Below are 21,324 nucleotides of genomic sequence, written 5' to 3'. Positions count from 1 at the left end.
TTCTGCATTAGATCGAGCAACCACATTTTGTTTTTTACTTCACCAAGTGACTAGGTTACCTCCAATGAATGTAAAGTAACCCAATATAGAGAGTCTATCTGTAATAGAACCTGCCCAATTAGCATATGTATATCCAACAACTTCGAGATTTTCATTCTTTAAAAACATTAATCCCTTCCCAAAGGCTGACTTTAAGTATCTTAAGATCCGATCACCTGCATTCTTAAGAGAAACACTGGGTGAATGCATAAACTGGCTAACCACACACACAGCATACTCAATATTTGGTCTTTTGTATGCCAAATATATCAACCTTCCAACAAGGCACTGATATTTTTCTTTATTGTTTGGCTCTTAGTCCATATCTTCACACAACTTGTGATTCATCTTGATGGGTTTGTTGGCCGGCTTACATCCTAGCATTCATATTTCAGTGAATAAATCTGTCGCATACTTCCTTTGAGACATAAAAAAATACCAGTTTTTGACCTTGCTACTTCAATTCCGAGGAAGTATTTCAAAGCACCTAAATCCTTCATCTCAAATTCCCGAGATAAATACTTTTATAGCTTATGTTGCTCTCCTGCATTGTTTCCAGTTAAGACCATGCCATCCACATAAACAATTAATAGAGTTTTTTTTTTTCATCACGCTTCAAGAACAGGGTGTGGTCTGAATTACTCTGAGTGTATCCAAAATTCTTCATGGAATTAGTAAATCTACCAAACCACACCCTAGGTCTTTTGCTAGTCCTCGAGCAAAACTAAAACTGAAACAAGACTCAAAACAATCTTTCTGAACATTTTCCGAAAAGAGAATGATTCGTGCACATGCCTTAAAAGTTTTCACAACAAAAACTCGGTTTTAAAGGTCATTCATAAGGCGGAAAAGTTCAAAACACAACATGCTCAAAGTGTAGTAGTGTGATAGCAAATTGCAACTCATTCCTCAATTTCAGTTTCCACACAACTTCGAAAATCATACCAAGCATAAATGTAACTTCAATTCTCACCAAAGTTGTCCTCTCACAAATGAATCACTCAAAAGATGGCTATAATGCATCACTCAGTTTTAAACATGAGAATAGAGTTAAACCATAAGGGATTTAACTCGTAATGAAAATATGAAGAACATGCATGAATATAATCTCAAGAAGGATGCCAAACACCTAAAAGTAGTAAGATAAGTACAATTCAACCACATGACATTTAGGATTAATTTAAGTCTTTAGCATAAGTTGTAATGGGGCTAAGGGTATAAGGTGAGTGAGAAATGAAATGTATGGATAATACAAAGTCCAAGGAACTCACAATGTGAGAGCATACAACAATTTATTACAAGACTTTGAATCATCATGCTGAGATATATTTCTTTTTACATAATCAATTAGACCATAAAGCCTTATACTCCATTTATTTTGATTCACACTCCTTACATTTAACAACCACCAATTTACTTTTAGGGTCAATAAAGAAACCCAAAAATGAATTTTAAATCAATGCCATTTAACCACAATTTTTCTCCTTTCTTTCACCAATTGAGTGGATTTTTTTTATTTTTTTTTTCTTTTTTGTTTTTTGAATATGAAACACCTCTTCCCAAACATAGCATGAAAAACACATCCCAAGTAAAGCTCATGAGTTCCCTAGAAAGGTAAATACTTGTTTTTCAGGCTAAAGCGAGGAAATATAATTGGCAAAATGAAAGAAAAGGTTTACATGTGGGCTCAAAGTTGTTCACAATGGAACATCATGCTTAAGCATGCACAAGGTTAGCTTGAAAGGCTCAAACGATCCAAAGAGGGCTTTAACATCATTTCTCACATGTCATGTAATCAAATTGCATAAGAATGAATGACTTTTAAGTGCTCAAACAAATCAATGAATAATGAGATCAAACAACAACTTGGATGACAAGAAAATAGGAGTATGTGTATAACACTCATGAATTGAAGCACAAGGCTCAAAAGCTCACATTATATGGTTATACAAGTCTAATTCATGCTTGATAAACTCTTTGGCTCATACAAATCCTTCAATTGGAGGATTATGAAACAAATGGCAAGTGCATAGAAGCTTTCAAACATATCATGCTAGAACGATGCTATTAAGTGAATAATAATTTTTTTTTTTTTAAATCACATTTTCATTCAAGTCGTGCAAACATTCATCACAATCTCATCATATGTGTTCGGAAAGCGACTCGAAAGGAAAAAGAAAAGCAAGACTCAAATAAAACAGAAAAACAAGCAAGAAAATTAAGAGAAACTAAATTTACTTGCTAAACTCGCTTCCCAAACTTAGAAATGACCATTGTCCTCAATGTTTAAAACTTAGGAACAAGCAATGTCGTAACAAAAAATGAGAGGTACTAAAGCAAATAAATATCATAACGTACAAGAATTAAAATACAACAAAGTTTCATGAATATATAATAAAAAACACAAAAACCAAACAAACGCTCAAACTAAAACAATAAACGACTAAAGATACAACCATACTAATTTACGCACTTTGAAGCCTAAACCACATTATATGGTAAATCACTATTACATCTTATCCTTTTTTTGTTGCTGGAAGTTGCAGTTTGTACTTGCTTTTTATTTATTTATTATTTTAACTATTTTAAATATAAACAATAGTCTAAATTATAAGGGATATGAGGTTTTTCACACACACACTGTTAAGGTGTTATGGGAATTCGAACCTGAGACCATGGGTCTACAAGTCAAGGCCTCGTTGACTAAATTAAATTCCTTTTGTATAAAATTTTGATTTACTTAGGTCTCGTTTGGGATTACTTTTTTTGGCCAAAAATCTGCTCCACCTTTTTTTTTTTTTTTTTTTCAAAAATCTGCTTCACCTTAAAGTTAAACAATTTAAGGTGTTTGGTAAAAATAAAATAGCTCGATTATTTTAAAAGCAGTGGCCTTTTGACAAAAACTTTTAAAAGCGGGCTCTAGGTTGCTTTTAAAGCTGCTTTCAAAATAAGCAAATATAAGCCTTTAATGAATTTTTAAAATTCCCAAAATACCATCATTAATTTTTTAAAATTACACCACCTCCACCTTCACTACCACCGCCACTATCGCCACTGCCACCACCACCACATCCTCCTTCGCCGCCACCACCACCACCACCTCCTCCACCTCCACCTCCACCTCCACAACCACCATCCCCACCACCACCACTACCACAACCACCACGTCCACCTCCACCACAACCATAACCACCACCACCTCTTTCACCTCCATCTTCACCTCCATGTCTTTCACCACCTCCACTACCAGCACATAATTAGCGCATAACACTTTCAACATTATGTTTATTTGAGTCATTATTCAAAGTTACAATAGTTTTATATTAAAATTTACCAAACGGTTTTGACACTGCTTTTTGTACTAACAATACTTTAAAATAATTATTTACCAAACATGGAGCTGATTTACTTTACAGCTAATCATTTTCAAAGCAAATCAGAAGTAACTTTTTTTAAAAATGACAACAATCCTAAACTGGCCCTTAGTGTAATAAAAGTTTCACCTTGTTGGACTTCTCCCTTTCTGCACAAATAAATATATTAGATATATTGATGCCGTGCATAATCGTTATTTGAATTAATATATAGTTCGCCTCATGCTTTAAGAAAACCTAGGTCTAGCTCTAATGAGATGGCTCGATTAATTATAAGGCAGTGTAGAAGACCAGTTAACTTGAGCCAAAACGTGCAGTCACCATAAAATATTGTGGTTCAGGTAGATTTTTTATCAAAATTTTTAATATAATTTATTAAAATATATTCTTTCTTTTTTTTCCGCTTTCGTACACGTGCAGCCTTCATGCAAATAGCCTTTCCAATATGTTTTTGTTTTCTTGGGAAGATGAAAAAGAGTTATAAAGCAGAAGAATATAATACTTGTTTGATGGTTTAATTAGCTAACATGGGCAAGTGACACTCCTCAAAAGAAGTTTACTAAATTAAATTATTATCTAGTTGAATGTGGACGAGTTTTGGCAAAAGGGAGTTGTGTTTTTTTTTTCTCCCATGACAGGATTAGGGTTAGAGCTGGTAATGAATCGTGTCGTGTTGGAATAATAAACGTGTCAAGAATACTCAATTTGAACTCGATTCATTTAATAAACATGTCGTGTCAAATTCGGGTCGTCTTAAATAGGTTATTAAACAAGTTATCTGATTAATAAAAAGTGGTTGCTACTAGTAACCAGTGGAATTCGGTTTTCAACAACTCCATCAATTTTTTTTAGTGGGAGAAACCAAAGAGAGAGAGTGAGATTGATCATGATGATATGAGAGCTTAAGAGAAAAAAAAGGATTTTTGTAGAAATGTCACCTGAACTTATACATCAGTTTCAATTTGTCACCTTAAAGAAAAATTTAAGCGAAATGTCACCTTAAGTTTTCAAAATCCATTATTTGTCACCTGACTATAACATCATCCAATTTTTCATTCATTTTGAAAACTTAAGGTGGTGGCTCCTTGGAGCCACCGCCACCGCTACAGGCCATGGCTGGCCCCGGGATCGGACCCAAATGAACCGGCAGCCACCCCCTTCCCTCTCCGGTCAAGCCCAGCCGTTGAAACCGCCGGAATCTGCCGAATTTGGCAGAAAATCGGCTGAAATTCATGAAAAATTCGCGGAGCTCATTTCAGCGTTTCCGGCCACCGTTTTGATCGAATCATGTATGGATCTTGAACCTCTCAAGCTGATCTTGCTGCTAGTGGTGTTAGTTTTAAGAAATTTCTGCATTTTGGTAGTTAAATAAGCGATAGAAAATCTGCCGGTTTCGGCTTCCGATTCTGGCCACTTCTAGCCACTTTTTGGGGTAGGTCCAAGAACAAAAGTGGTTCCAAATTAGGTGTTTTACTTAGGGTAGGAAGCTTGGCCGGCGGTTTGGAGTTTTTCCGATTGCCGGAAATTCTTTGGACACCCACGCACTGCCGGCGCGTGGGGTGGCGCGTGGGCCACGTGTTGGCCTATCATTGTGTCCTAAAATGATCTCTTGGTTCTCACGAGCGCGTAGGAATTTGCGGATCTCAATTCGGATAACGTTTGAACCCCGAACGGATTTTACATATTGTGTAATTTTCGGGTTCGATATGTTAGAACCGTTGGATCACTTCCAATTTAGTAAGTGTTGATCTAGATATTCCTAGGATCGTGTAGGATTTCGCGGATCATGAATCGGAGCCCTGGATGTTCCGATTCAATAAGTTAAAGTTTGCGTTTTACAATAACCGTCCAATCGTGAGATCGCGAGTGATCCGATCATCCGATCTAGACCAAACTTGCAAGACGTGTATCCTAGAACTTGTGGAACCCATAGGAACTTTCGGATCGTAAAACGGTGGTCGTGGGCCCCACGGGCCTGGTTGACCAAATGTAAAAGTTTATGCATATTGTTTTAATGGTTTATTGAAATATATTATATATTTGATTAATGGACTAGTCATCCTTGCTTTTAAAACTGTTTTCATAAATTATGACTAGTCATCCTTGCTCTGTAGGATTTCCAGCTAGTTAACCATCTGTTTTGTCCTATTCTCTTTTCTCTCTCTACTGCCATGTGTCAGTCTGACCTAAGGGATTCTTTTGTCTGTAAAGGCAAGTGAATTCCTCATTTGGAAGCCGTCTCTTTTGTGTGGAAGTTTTGGAAAGATTGGCTTGCCATCTTTCTCTTCTTCTTCCTCAAGAGTAAACCATATATTTCAGCTATGAGTCTTTCTAATTGATTTCTTTTTGAAAAACTGCTTTTGAAATATGAATCTGCATCTAGCCTTTTAAATCATTCTCTCATTTAGATCTAGATCGAATTCACGACTGATTTCTTCAAGAGTATGGTTTCTTGAAGAAATTTGGTCATTCTCCCTTGAATCCAAAGTTTGGTTTCGGTTTGAGTTGGAGCTTGCAAGCTAGTGCCATGGGATGAACGAGTTGGAGAAGGAGCTGCCATTGCCATGAAGAACTAAGCTTCAAGCTTTGCTAAGTTGGAGAAGAAGATTGCACAAAGGAGGTAAAGCTCATCTTCCTAAATAGATCTAGGTTTTGCTTGAGCTTGCTTGTATTCCTTTGTAAGAATCTTTTTCTACTTAGTGGATTGCCTAGTCGGTTGATGACTCCCAGTTTTTCCCAATGGTGGGTTTCTGGGTAAACAAAATCTGTTTTGCATATCTGTAAATTTTTCTGGGTTTGTGTTCTTGGTGGTTGACTAGTCATCTATATCTGCTGTTTGCTGTTTACTTGATAATGATGACTTCACACACTTTCACCATAGTTGTTGCTAGCACAGGGGATGCCTAGATTGATGGGTCCTTCTGAGTGCCTAGGTTGTCACTAGTAATCTTCTAGGGCTGCAGGTACTTTGTGGCACGCTCTTTGTGTTCTCTTGATTGTTGAGTTGTTGTGTCTTGTTTGTTTAGTTAAATTTACCCCTCGTCACCTAAGTATCAATTTCAGAATATTATCTATATAATATTTATATAAGGGTTATGAACTCCACTATCATATGTACCTCCCCTTGGATGATGACACTTGGAAACAGTGGAAATGGGTACTTGGAAACAGTGGATATGGACACTGGAATATATGGAAATGGATATGGATTAGATATGGTTTGGATATGATGGAACCCAGGGGATCCTTGACAGGATGTTGCTGTAGACCCTTGATTAGGTAGTCTGCGCGCGTAGGGCTGTTCCAGGCATACGGGTCTTGATTCTTCGTCCGTACGTGCTGGGTTAGAGTTAGTCCCCCAGTTGGACGGCTCATCCCTAGCCACATGGGCATTTGAGGCCGGATACTTGTGAGCTAGTCAACAATCCCCTGTTGGACTGTTTCCCCCAATTCATGATGTGCATCATCATATGTACCTCCCCTTGGATACTGATATATAGAAATTGTGGATATGGTCAGGATATGACGGAACCCGGGGCATCCTTGACGGGATGTTGCTGTAGACCCTTGATTGGGTAGTCTGCGCACGTAGGGCTGTTTCAGGCATACAGGTCTTGATTCTTCGTCCGTACGTGCTGGTTGAGTTAGTCCCCCAGTTGGACGGCTCGTCCCTAGCCACATGGCCATTTGGGGGCGGATACTTGTGAGCTAGTCAACAATCCCCAGTTGGATTGTTTTTCCCTAGTACATGATGATGGTGAGAGGTGGGTGTTATTATATGTACTTATATACTCTTTTATAGGCATACATGTTACATATTGGTATATGTGGATTTGATTTTGGGTTGAGATCAGTGAGATTGTGCTTTGTGAGTACCCTGTACATGTATGAATGTGTAAGCCCTGGATTGGGAAGTGTTGTTCGGCAACATACGCCTTGGATAGGGTATGGTTGCATGGAAAGAATTGATATAAAGGGAAGAAATTGATAATGTGTTCAATGTACATACGCCTTGGATAGGGTATGGTTGCGGGATTGAACTGATGTAAAGAAAGAGATTGAGAGTGTGTTCATTTTGTTTTATCGGAATCGGAGTTGTGACCATTGATATGAGAACTACGTGTGGCTTGATCCCTTGTCCAAGGGTACGTAGGTAGCCTGGGGTCTCACCTAGGTGCAGCCGCGAATTTTATTGTGTTTAAAAGGTTCGATCGATTCTGTGTATGTGATTGGATTCTGATGTGGTTATTGGATTTGAATCCGGTTTATTGATTGTGAGGGTATTCGTATAGTTGTTTGAGAGCATTAATTGTTTGGTTTATGCATTGTTCGACTTAGGAGCATTGTTGGTTTGTTTCGAACCATTTGAAGGCCGGAGGCCTATTTTGTATTTACATGTTGATAACTTGTGCATGCTGCCAATTGGATTATAAACTGTGTTTTAAATTTTCAAGTTGAAATTTTGGGAAAAGTCAAATTTACAGGGGAGACTCTACCGAATTTTCGGCAGAAAGTCTTGGTTCTTAGTAAGTGAGCCCGGCATTAGTGTGATGCTGGAATTTCCACAGGATTCGTCTCGAGTTTCGAGGAATTCGGGGCGTGTCCTGTCAAGAACTGTCATGGAGATGGCAAGATCCATGATATTTGAAAAAGGCTTGCTAAACACATTCTAGACAGAAGCTGTATATACAGTAGTATACTTACTAAATAGTTGCCCAAAAAAAGCTTTACAAAATAAAACTACTATTGAGACTTGGAGTACTATAAAGCCATCAGCAAAGCATCTTAAAGTATTTGGATGCATTTGTTATGTGCACATTCCTAAGGAGAAAAGACACAAGCTAGAAGAAAAATATGAAGTTGGTATATTCCTAGGATACAGTTCCCAATCTAAAGGCTATCGAGTCTACAGTCCAAGAACTAAGAAGTTCATGATAAGCCAAGATGTTGAGTTCGATGAATCGGAGTCATGGAACTAGGAGATAGAAAAAGTTGAAAGGAAAAGTGTTACTATAACACAACCGGGTAAAGAGGAAATTGAAGAAACTCTAAGTATGACTCCACCACCTACAACTCCTCCATGTATACAACATGAAGGCTCTCCAGAACCATAACAAAGAACTAGATCACTCCAAGATATATATATATATATATATATATATATATATATATATATATATATATATATGAAACTTGCAACTTCATAACTATAGAACCAGAAAGTTTTGAAGTTGCAGTAAAAGAAGAAATCTGAAGAAAAGCTATGGAAGAAGAAATCAAAACAATTAAAAAAAACAAAACATGGGAACTCATTGATCGCCCACAAGATAAAGAGATCATTGGGTTAAATGGGTCTATAAGACCAAATTTAATCCTGATGGGTCAATACAAAAACATAAGGCAAGGCTAGTAGCTAAAGGCTACTCGTAGCAGCCAGACATACACTATAACGAGACCTTTGCACTAGTTGCAAGACTTGACACTATAAGAGCGTTGGTAGCACTAGCAGCTCAAAAGAAATGGAGAATTTATCAGCTAGACATAAAGTCTGCATTTCTAAATGGAGAGCTCAAAGAAGAAATATATGTGGAGCAACCAAAAGGATTTATTGAGCAAGGAGAAGTAGATAAAGCACTCAAGCTAAAGAAAGCCTTGTACGGACTCAAGCAAGCGCCATGAGCATGGAATAGCCGCATAGACAAGTACTTCATCAACGCATGCTTCAGGAGGGGCAAAAGCGAGCCTACTCTCTACACCAAAACTCAAGGTAACTCTGATATCTTGATCGTCTCTCTATATGTTGATGACCTCATCTACACTGGAAACAATGAAGAAATAATTCAAGAGTTCAAAAAAGATATGATGAAAACATTTGAGATGAGTGACCTTGGGTTGATGCACTATTTTTTGGGCATTGAAATAAACCAAGAAGAAGATGGAATCTTCATATGCCAGAAAAAGTACACTGAGAATCTTTTGAAAAGAATTCAAGACGTATAGGTGCAAGACTGTGGCTACTTCACTTATCACCAGTGAGAAATTAAGAAAGGAAGATGGATCAAGTAAAGCTAATGAATCAGTTTATAGAAGGCTCATTGGGAGCTTACTATACTTAACAACAACAAGACCTAACATCATGTACGCGACAAGCTTACTATCAAGATTTATGCAAAATCCAAGCTAAATACACTATGGAGCAGCAAAGAGAATATTAAGATACTTGCAAGGCACAATTGACTATGGCATATGGTATAAGTCCACTACATATCCAAGATTATTTTGCTACACAAACAGTGATTGGGCTGGATTAGTGGATGACATGAAAAGCACATCAGGCTATGCATTTACAATTGGGTCTGGTATATTTTCATGGTCATCAAGAAAACAAGATACTATGGCACAATCATCAGCAGAAGCCGAGTAAGTAGCAGCAGCTAGTACAGCATGCCAAGCTATATGGCTCAGAAGAAAACTTGAAGATATGAGGGAGTGCCAAACATAAGTTACTGAAATACTTTGCGATAGCAAGTCTGCTATAACAATGGCAAAAAATCCAGTGTTCCACAGTAGGACAAAGCATATCGCCATCAAGCATCACTTCTTACGAGAAGTCTTAGCAAATAATGAAGTTGAGCTCAAGTACTGCAAGACAGAGGAGCAAATTGCAAACATCTTCACTAAGGCACTTCCAAGACCAAGATTCGAAATGCTACAAAACATGCTCGGAATCACACAAACGTGCATTAAGGAGAAGTGTTAAACATTAACGCACATTTGGTGGTGATTTTTACAACCTAGCATAATTTTCTAGAATAAGTTAGAATGCAAAGTCAGTGGATGTATTCCCTAAACACTAGTCACTAACTTAATTGAAGCTAGTAGAAAGTTCTAGTTGAAGCTACAATATGTGGCTGGAAATGGCATAGATAAAGTCGGTTACTGTAAGCAAAAAGCCAACTTAGATAGTCGGCTAGGATCTCTATAAATAAGCCTACAGCATAGTCAAAGTAATTAAGCTAAAAGCTGAAAAAACTAGCAGTTGTCCTATATCTAAGCTTTGTACCTTTTCTCCTCTATTCAAATAAAATTACTTTGTTACTCTTTCAAAAGTTTTCTATTCATAGTCAAGCTAGTGTCCTAAACACTAAACCAACCATTTCCTAAACCTCTTCTCCCTTAAACTAACAGAAAGATATGAACGAGGAGTTCCTTAGACCAACTTCTATGCCAATGCCTATCCTTGTACGTATTGTTAATTTAACAAGAGTCGTGGATCTCCTCTACAAAAAAAATGATGGCTACGCACATGTTGGAAAAAGTCATGAAAGATGGTGTTGCTTGTTATTTTATTGATCCGGCACCACCATGAGAGGACTGTCTATGAGTTGGGATTGTGTGTATGAAAAACAATTAGCTTTGCTTTCTGTATTCTCTGGTTGAATAAGATGACCCAAATGCTTTGGGTTAGCCCTTTCATTGATATGGTTATTGAGTTTGATAAGTCCATGTTTCAAATAATGTGTACTGTTTTCTACAAAGATATGATTGAATAAAATAGTAAAATAAAATAGTAACGCTGCGCGGCTATATTATTTTGACAAAAAAGAGGACTCCCTAATCACATGAACTTCAACAAATGAGAGGTTAGGAAATTATAATAACATGAGACCCAGCAGCCCAACATGACTTTGTATAAAACAAGACCAACTTGATGATCGTAAAAAAAGGTGGTGTAGTATACTATAAAACATACGCTGCATATACGACTTAACCAATCTAATAACACATCAATCAATAATTGCTTATTAGAATTTAAAGGTTCTTTTTCTTTTCTTATCTTTTTTTGTTTTTCTTTTTTGGTTCTCTGGCAGATTCCCATTACATCCAATCAATCAATCTTATAACTCTTTAAAAATAAATTCCAAAATTCCAAACGACATTTCCACCTCATAACCCTCCCTCTCTCCCCTCTCAGTCAATAATAGCTGAAAATAATTTTTCTTGCTTAGAATGTATTTGTCTATCCCTTTTGTCGAGGACGCTTATGATTGCAACCAATAAGCAATACAATTCTTGGCATATGTGATATATACTATTTTTCATATGTATTGTGAGTTCGAATTTTTTATTCTTTATAATTTGTAAAAGGCCCCCACACACATGAAATCCTGACTTCTCCATTGATTCATAAGCGTATATGATGTGACACTTACTCCCTTGAAGATGCTCAGCTACAATAATCATCAACATATGTGACGTGACATACATAATAGTTATGAAAATATTTGACATCGAAAGCTTGCCCGATGCATAATTTAATGCAATAATTTATGTGTTATAAGATGGATTGATCAAATATAATGGAAATCTGCCAGAAAATCAAAAGAAAAACCAAAAAGAAAAAAAACAGAACCTTTTAAATTCTAATAAGCAATTATTGATTGATGTGTATCGAGTGTTGCTATTTTCACCCATATCCTATTTTCTAACCCATCTTATATCCAAAATTTTAAAGACAAATTTATTTCTGTGTAAAATGACTTCGAAGGACTTAGAGAAAAAACCACTGGCCATTAGTAAAGAAACAACTAACTAAGCAAAAACCACCATATTAATCGTATACAAAATACAATACTTGGCAATTGACATAATGCATCATCAAATCAACAATCTGACATTAAAACAAGAAATACCAAATAACTCAAAACAAAATATGACCAAACAAATCAAAAATCAAAAGCCAACAGCCAAATTATTAAAAAAAGGTGGTTTAGTATACTATAAAACATACGCTGCATATACAATTTAACCAATCTGATAACACATCAATCAATAATTGTTAATTAGAATTTAAAGGTTCTTTTTCTTTTTCTTTTCTTTTCTGTTTTTGTTTTTGTTTTTGTTCTTTTGTTTTTTTGTTTTTTTGTTTTTTTGTTTTTTTGTTTTTTTGTTTTTTTGTTTTTTTGTTTTTGTTTTCTCTGGAAGATCAATCAATCTTATAACACTTCTAAAATAATATAAGGAAAAAAAAAATTCAAAACCCCCAATGACACTTCCTCCTCATAACCCTCCCTCTTTCCCCTCTTAGCCAATAATTGCTGAAAATAATTATCAGCGTATGTGATGTGACTACAAGAACAAACCTTTTCTGCGACCAGAGTTTTGGTGACCAACGCAACTTTGGTCACCCAATAGAGTTATTAGAGAGGACATTTTGTAATTTCGTCACCAAATATTTCGTGAGATTAGGCATGGGTTAAGACTTCAACCAACTGATTGGCGACAAAATATTTTCGAAAGGCGACCAAACTATTTTGACACTGTTCAATGAATTCGCGACCAAATGCAATTTTGGTCCCCTTTTTTTCAATTTTGGTTACCGCGAAATCTAAAATTAAATGCGACCAAAATATTTGGTCTCTAAGTTTACTTGGTTCATCTGCAAATGAAAGTTGTTGCCCAAAAATTTTGTCAGATTTAGCGACCAACAAATTGGTCGCTGATCATTGAGAGGTAGGCATCTAAAGTATTAAAACTACATGCTTGCAGAAGGCTGCCTATCATGCTCAACATATTCTAGCTTGGCTGCTCCTTTTCCCTTTGGCAAGTTTTCAAGTGTTATGGTGAACTATCTTCCCTCTTAATAATTTTTTTTCATTATTTTCTTCACTCTGATATGGAAATAATATTTATAAACTAAAGAATTTACACCAGAGGTTCTATTATAGTTGTGAATCAGCATGACTGAATTAGTTAGAATGAATTTATATGTGGTTGGGTTTTGCTTATGTTTGCAGGTCGTGAATTTGACTTGGCGGTTTGCTTGGTTTCATATAAGAATATTGGCCTTGTTTTGGTTGGTTTGGCTTGAGCAGCTGGGAGAAGGGATGATGCTTCATGTTGATTCAACAAGTAGATAGGAGTTTATTATTTTCAAGTTGTTAATCCGCTCGGTATATATGGATGCATATGTTTCTCTTGCTTGTGAGGCAATGTTGCTGGTCGAAAGAGACTTGAAATGATTTTTATTTTTAATATGTAAGTTTTATTTTTTTTTTATAAGACATGACTTTGAACTCAGGTGCTATGACATTGATGATTTGTTAATTATGGTATATTACTATTTTGCCAAGAAATTTTGTGTAGTATGGTATGTTTTTATGGTGAATGTATGTTATGTACTTGTAAATTTTTTAGTTGGATGAGTCTTAAGCTATTTTTATTTGGGACATTTAATAAAAAATTATTATTAAAACTATATTAATTTAATTATAGCAAAAGAATAAATAAAAAAAGCAATCTCCGCGACGAAATAACTCAATATTGGCGACCAAATAATTCAACATTTTAGACAAAAACTTGGAACTAGACAATATTCCAGGACCAAATTTTATTTTGTCAAGGTCTGCTCATACTTTCAGTGACCAAAGTAGAGACCAAAACTGTAGGACACCAAAGGTTAACTGTGACCAAATTGTTTCTTTGGTCGCTCATCCCTTATAATTTCATGCCAATAATTCAAGGGCTTAGCAACGAAATTGGGAGAAATCAGCAACGAGAATTATTTGTCGCTTATGAATATGAACGACCAAAGTTGCTTTTGGTCGCCATTTCGAGTATTAACAATGAGCCTTGAGTGACGACTGGATTCTGACCAAAATTTGGTCACCCACCGTAATGAGTGACCAAAAACGTACAATAGGCGACAAAATATGTTTGGTCGTCAAAAGGGTTTTTCCTTGTATTTTCTATATATATATATATAATAATAATAAAATAAAAAGGATATGGGATAAATCGGAAGTTATGTACAAGTTCAGAGGGCAAATCACCAGTTAACCCACTTGGAGTATTATGCCTCAGATTGATGAGATAAAAATCATGTGTCTTTTTTTTTTTTTTTTTTTTTTGGGTGAAGAAAATGGTGGCAAAGTGTCCAACCACTCCGAGTCGGGACCTATTTGCGAATAAAGCTCTCCCAGGGGGTGTTTTTTACAAGCTTGAGTTTCGAACGCTGGATCTCACAGAGTATCTAGCTAACATTCGCCCAACTTGCATGACTAGCCAGGATTTCCGCTAGACCAAACCTCTTGGGTCTGTGTCTGAATTTTGACAAGGTGGCTTGGAGTCGGGTACCTCGTATATATATGATAGCAACTACAACTTGCTTTCGAAAATTGTGGTGCGGTTGGCAAACTGCAACCTCCAGCTGGCGAGCTACCTAGTGCCTCAATGGCAGGAGTTCGAAACCCGTTGGAAGCACTTTGTGGGCAGGGGCAAGCTGAACCCCGAGCGGGGATTAATCCCACCCTTCAAATGTGGGAACACCTCGTGGTATTTACCCATACAAAAAGAAAAAGTATCCCCTTATGATTGGCAGGGACACGATAAGAGCATAAGGGTAATAATGACCTAAATCTGATAAATGGTCTGAGCCCACTTGAGATTACAAAAGATATCCCACTCAAAAGTTGACATCCCTTCCTTATAAAACAAGTACATAAACAATCCTTTTCATACTTGCAGAGCAAAGATCTAAAAAAATTTACACCAGTACAAATCATGTCGCTTGAAGCTGGTTCAGCAGCTCAATCACAAAGTTCTAAGCCTGATCAAATTGTTCGACATACGGCAAATTTCCACCCGAGCATTTCAGGGGATCAGTTTATGAATTATGATTCAAAAGACATTGTAATTTTTATATACACATGACAATGTTTATGTTACGCATGGTTATGTACTTTTTTTTTCCTTCGGCCAGTTTTTGTCTCACTGAGTTTTACTGGCAAGGCTTTTAATGAGGCATATTCCATGCATGGTGGACGTCCAAAGGGAAGTGTTGTAAATCCTTATTGTAAATCACCAAAGATTTATATGGATATCCATCATTACCTATCATAATATGGATGCCCATCATTGCCGATCATCCCTACCATTATATCCTTACCCCACAAATTCCTACCGTTATGATTGAAACCTACCATATGACTCACCACCTTATATTATATTTTAAATTATAGTGAATAGTGTTTTACATATGCCTATAAATAGGCACCAAAATTAATGAGAATGAAGCACTAGATACAAGATTAGATGAGTAGGAACTCATAGTTGAGCTCTTTAGAATTGTTTTTCCATAATTATTTTCTCTTCTTCCAAAATTTCTTAACAAAATCCTCTTAATTTTATAACAGTTGTCATGTTGATTGGATTTACGAGTTTTTGAGAGAGGTGGTTGAATGCAATCTCCCTACCCAGTGGATGAGGCCCAAGGCCCCGTCTCAAATTTTATTTTAGGCTATTGTATTATTAATATAATCATACTTTTCTAACCAAAATTTGAAGTGCCCATGCATTTCTTTCTTTTTATTTTTCTAATTTTCCTTTTCTCACTATCATTGCTACCCCTTGAAATCTCTTATTGTCGTACTTCAACTCTAAATTACCATTCAAATTTTCTTACTGTGTATTTTTAATAAATTACATTTCATTTTGATTGTTTTCTAGGATCCATGATGAGTAGATAGTTAATATAATATGTACAATAATGGAGTAAAAAATTTAGGGATTTTGTATCAAGTAAAAAGGTAGTTTCATTATCACCCTAAAGAAAAATATATTTCACTATATGAGGTGCCCTTCTATGAAAATTTTATGGCTACGCCACAGTCCCTACCATTTGACTTTTAAAAAAAACAGATGCCTGCTGATTTCATTTTCTACATTTTAATATGGTAATTGGGCAAATAGCATAGCATAGTTGTAGGCACTACTATAGGAGTTGTTTACTCTTTCGTTCTATAAAAGTTGTACAAATCCTCATAGAAAAGTCAAATAAATTGATCAAGTCAGTCAATTGTACAAATGCGGAAGCAATTTTCTTCTTTTTACACTCGCTCAAGTTATTCAATAGCACTAGATATTGATCACAAAATAAAATCGCTCAAGTTATTCAATGGCACTCGCTCAAGTTGATTATCGCTCGGCTAATTCACTTCACGTACATACATTTGTTATCCGATGTCCTCTTATTATCTTGTGCAAATTGTAATCCAAAGACTTGTTAAGTTGTTATCAAAGTCGCTTTTAAATTGACTGATGTTGATCAAGAATCTTCAATTTAGAGTAGATGCAGCCAAAAGCTTCACTTGGAAAAGTCTTCAATTTAGAGTATATGAATCTATGACGATAAATCTACAATCATTGAGAGTTCAGTATTCCTCTCTGGCAATAAATCTACATCGTTTATATTTTCTTTATCTTAACATTTTTAGAAAATTCGGGATAAGTAGTCCAATTCTGATGACATAAGAGGATAAGGGTGAAAATGACCTAAATCTGCTAGCCTCTATCATCTCTGCAAGTTAGTATTTTTGGTTAATACAAATTTTTGTATCTGTATTTTCTGTTGTTATGTACTGATTCATTTAAAAGCCTTATATATATGTTGGTAAAATATAAAGATAATTGCTATATTTACAGAATTTCAAAAATAAAACTTCACTATAAATTTGAAATAAAATAATAAAATAATGACAAGGAAAATGTTAAGAATACTTTATAAATTATCGAGTCTAGAACTTAGTTCTATCTCCTTAAGACGAAATTGCCTCCTCACAGGTGCTTTTAGGATTTGCTTGGCAAACGTCTCCCAGGATATAACGACCGACTTCTTGTTGAAGTAGCACTACAATCCCCAAGAAAAGCAAACTCAAACTTGTGTATGAATTCTCTCTTACTAACTCACTATATTTCTGAAAATATAATGCTATGAATGCTCTAAAAACTACTATTGTTGGATGACAATTGGATGAATGAAATGTTGTAGGACCTTCTTTATTTATAGGCAACAAGGCCTCTGTTCAGAAAATATGTGACTGAAAAATATCAACAAATGTGCCTTTTCATGTTGCAACCATAAGCCAAGAAGTGCAATGTTTCAATTATTCTGAAACAATGCAACTTAAGCCAAGAAGTGCAATGTTTCAATTTCTATGAAACAAAGCAACTTTTCACATATGAAACAATGCAACTTAAGCCAAGAAGTGTAATGTTTCAATTTCTATGAAACAATGCAACTTTTCACATAAAGTATTATTATTTTATTCACAAACAAAATAAATAATATTTTATTTTTCCTCGGTTAAGAACATGACTATTCTCAATGGATACATACAAATTCATAAAAGTCATATAGTTAAAGTCACGGGTCCCACAATTTAATTTCCATTCAATTATTAAAAAAATTAAATACAAATATGATAATTTTCTAACAATATATTCTATTATATTATACAAGATATTGTTTCGAACAAATGGTGGGTCGAGGGTCACTTGAGATTACAAAAGATGTCCCACAAGAGCAAGGGCACATAAAGACCATATCTTCCAAATTGGCCAGGCCCGCGGACAAGAGATAAGGGACAACCTTAAACATTCGATCCCTTCCCTATAAATAGTACATAAGCAATCTTTCCATACTTGCAAAGCAAAAGATCTGAAATTCTTTTACACCAGTACAAATCATGTCGCAAGAAGCTGGTTCAGCATCTCAATCAAAAATTCCTAAGCCTGATCAAATTGTTCGACGGACAGCAAACTACCAACCGAGCATTTGGGGGGATCAGTTTATCAATTATGATTCTGAAGATATTGTAATTTATATATCATGTTTCAATAACTAAATGCATGTTTGTTTGTTTGTTTTGGTTCCAAAAGAAATTTGACATGTATTTTGCTCATTTAACGTACAGATAAATTATGCCCATAAGCAAGAAGAAGTTGATGAACTGAAACTAGTAGTGAGGAGGGAAGTGTTCACAACCAGTGGAGATGATTTTTCAAATCAGATGAAGCTAATTGATGCAATCCAGCGCCTAGGCGTGGCGTACCACTTTGAAAAGGAAATAGAAGAAGCACTGGAACATATATATGCTGCAAATCATTTCCATGATGATGATGATGGTGGTGATGATTGAATTTGGCCAAAAAAATTTCTTAATATTTATGTGCTATGTGTCCATTTACTGCAATCGAGCAGGAATATTCAACAAGTTCAAAGATAGTAAAAATGGAGGCTTCAAGGAAAGCTTAATCGCTGATGTGCCGGGAATGCTAAGCTTTTATGAAGCAACGCATCTGAGGGTGCATGGAGAAGATATACTAGAAGAGGCTCTTGTTTTCACAACAAAACATCTGGAGTCGGCAACAACCCATGTAAGTTATCAACTGGCAGAACAAATAGCTCAAGCCCTAGAGAGACCGCTCCGAAAGAGTCTCGAGAGGTTATGCACCCGTCGGTACATGTCCATCTACCAAGATGAAGCTTCACATAATGAAGCTCTATTAAAACTTGCCAAGTCAGATTTCAATCTTGTTCAGTCTTTGCACAAACAGGAGCTCAGTGAGATTATTAGGTAGGTTATCTTTTAATTATGTGAGATTAGCACATGTAATTAAATTAGTAATTCATTAACTAATATTAGCAATGAATTAGGTGGTGGAAAGAAGTAGACTTCAAAAGGAAGCTGCCTTTTGCAAGAGACAGAATTGTGGAGTTATACTTCTGGGTTGTGGGGGTCTATTTTGAGCCTCAATACCTCGTTGGAAGAAACATTCTCACAAAAGTGATTGCCCTGATAGCAGTAATGGATGATATCTACGATGCATTCGGTACATTTGAAGAACTCGAGATCTTTACGGAAGCAGTTCAAAGGTTTGATGAATTTTTATAAGTAAATAAAATAGAAAATTTTATATAGATCCAAATTCCCATTGAGAAATAGGGTTTAATCTTCGGATTTTTTGGTGACTTTTGATCCAAGTCTTTTGCCTTTTGTGCCGCATAAGATTTACATTCCTTTTTAAATATTTTTTGGTGTAATCTTTTTATTTTTTATTTTTAAATTTTATTCCAATGTTGCCTCTTATGACTTGAATCGAGTACTAATCATTTATGTCATATTGCATGTTGCATATTGCATAGGTATATATATATGTTTTTTCATATTTTCGATAATGTGTAATAGTATTTTATGTACCTTTTTTTTTATAGGTAACATATAATTTTATTTGTCTATTTTTTGTATCTGACTTATAGGTAGTCTTCTAATTTATGTTCCTAACTTATAGGTAACACAATTTACCACTAAGTTTTTTTTGTTGCTAATAATAACATTATTTACATGTATGTCATGTACATAATTTAATGTGGGTGCTTGTCTGATCGATTGGTATAATATGTGGGTCTTTACTTTTTATTGATTAAATTGCATTTTATCCATATTTTAGGAATATTATCAAGGAAAGAATTCAAAATTTAAATTATGGAATTCAATTACAATGAAATAATTCATTAAATTTAGATTTTCAATGTGTTTTCCTTATTTACTTCAAATGGTAAAATCGACACAACAAAAAAAGTAATAAATGTCAAAAGACCTACATCTAAAACCAAAAACTCGCGGACTAAACCCAATGGCAACTAATCTTTTTGGACATAGATCTAAATCTAAGAAGCCCTAAATAAAAACAAAACCAAACCAAATTTTTATTTTGCTTTGTAGATATGCTTCAGATGAATATGGTGTGTGTAATTTACAAATGGAATGTCAATTGCATGGATGAACTGCCAGAGTACATGCAAATATTCTACCGTACGCTTTTGAATGTTTTCAATGAAATTGAGGAGGAGATGGTGAAGGAAGGAAGAGCATACAGAGCTTACTATGCAAAAGAAGCTGTATGTGATAATTAACTAATTAAACACACAGCTTAATTTACTTTTCACTTTTTAAATTAATTTACGTATTATTTATGTCCCATATATGCAGTGGAAAAATGCAGCTAAAGCTTACTTTGATGAGGCCAAATGGTTCCACGAAGGATACATCCCCAGCATGGAGGAATATATGCGTGTTGCTACAGCATCTGCTGGTCACACCACACTTACAACTATGTCTTTACTTGGCATGGGAGACATTGTAACCAAGGAGTCCTTTGAGTGGTTGTTGAATGACCCTAAAATTCTTAGAGCTTCCAATACCATTGGTAGGCTCATGGATGACATTGTTTCGAGCAAGGTACTTGTCGATTTCCCTTATAGAGTTCCTATTGCTTATTATAGAGCACAATTAATCCCTTATCTTACTTTTGCTCTGACAAGCTGGATTAGACTCTTTTTTATAACCACTCTAACCACAATTCTCAAATCCAAAACCGCTTTGCTTCTCCGACCAAAACCACGGTAGAGTTTGCTTCAAGAACAAAAAGTTCAAATCTTTTACAGATAATTCAAACAAATCACGAACCCAATTTAATGCCTCAGCCCTAAGAAAGTAACAATGATCTAACACAAGCAGAATTACAATTCACAAATTTTGGATTATATTTTTGCAGTTTGAGAAAGAGAGAGGGCATGTTGCTTCTGCCATGGATTGTTACAGGAAGCAATATGGGGTGTCAGATGATCAGGAAATAATTGATGCCTTCAACAAACAGATTGTGGATTCGTGGAAAGATATCAACGAGGAGTTCCTCAGGCCAACCTCTGTGCCAATGCCTATCCTTGTACTTGTTCTTAATATAACAAGAGTGGCGGATCTCCTCTACAAAAAAGATGATGGCTTCACACATGTTGGAAAAGTCATGAAAGATAGTGTTGCTTCTTATTTCATTGATCCGGCACCACTATGAGCCTATGAGTTTGGATTGTATGTATGAGAAAGAAGAAAGAACTAGAGCTTGCCTTGCTGGGTGTCTACTGTTGATTTCTAAGATATGTTTGGGCTTATTGGGTTTAATAAGTCTATGTTTCAAAATTCAAATAATAATGAGTGTGTACTGTTGATTTCTAAGATATGTTTGGGGCTTTACTTAATAAAGATATTCAAATTATCCATTACTTTTGACT

The 21,324-nt window shown here is 35.5% G+C and overlaps 1 pseudogene across 1 annotated transcript; it reads left to right on the top strand.

The window, feature by feature from the left end:
• Window positions 1-17,741: 17,741 nt before the first annotated feature.
• LOC110745631 ((-)-alpha-pinene synthase-like) lies at window positions 17,742-21,107 on the top strand (annotated as a pseudogene). The gene is made up of 6 exons (XR_015835176.1): window positions 17,742-18,067; window positions 18,167-18,829; window positions 18,910-19,128; window positions 20,016-20,154; window positions 20,246-20,494; window positions 20,811-21,107. The product of XR_015835176.1 is annotated as a (-)-alpha-pinene synthase-like (transcript).
• Window positions 21,108-21,324: the final 217 nt, after the last annotated feature.

This window comes from Prunus avium, chromosome 4 (assembly GCF_965620075.1).
Source record: "Prunus avium chromosome 4, drPruAviu1.hap1.1, whole genome shotgun sequence".
In the NCBI taxonomy this organism is placed as follows: Eukaryota; Viridiplantae; Streptophyta; class Magnoliopsida; order Rosales; family Rosaceae; genus Prunus; species Prunus avium.
Note: the sequence above shows the minus strand (reverse complement) of the source record. Positions and strands in the feature narration are given on the sequence as shown.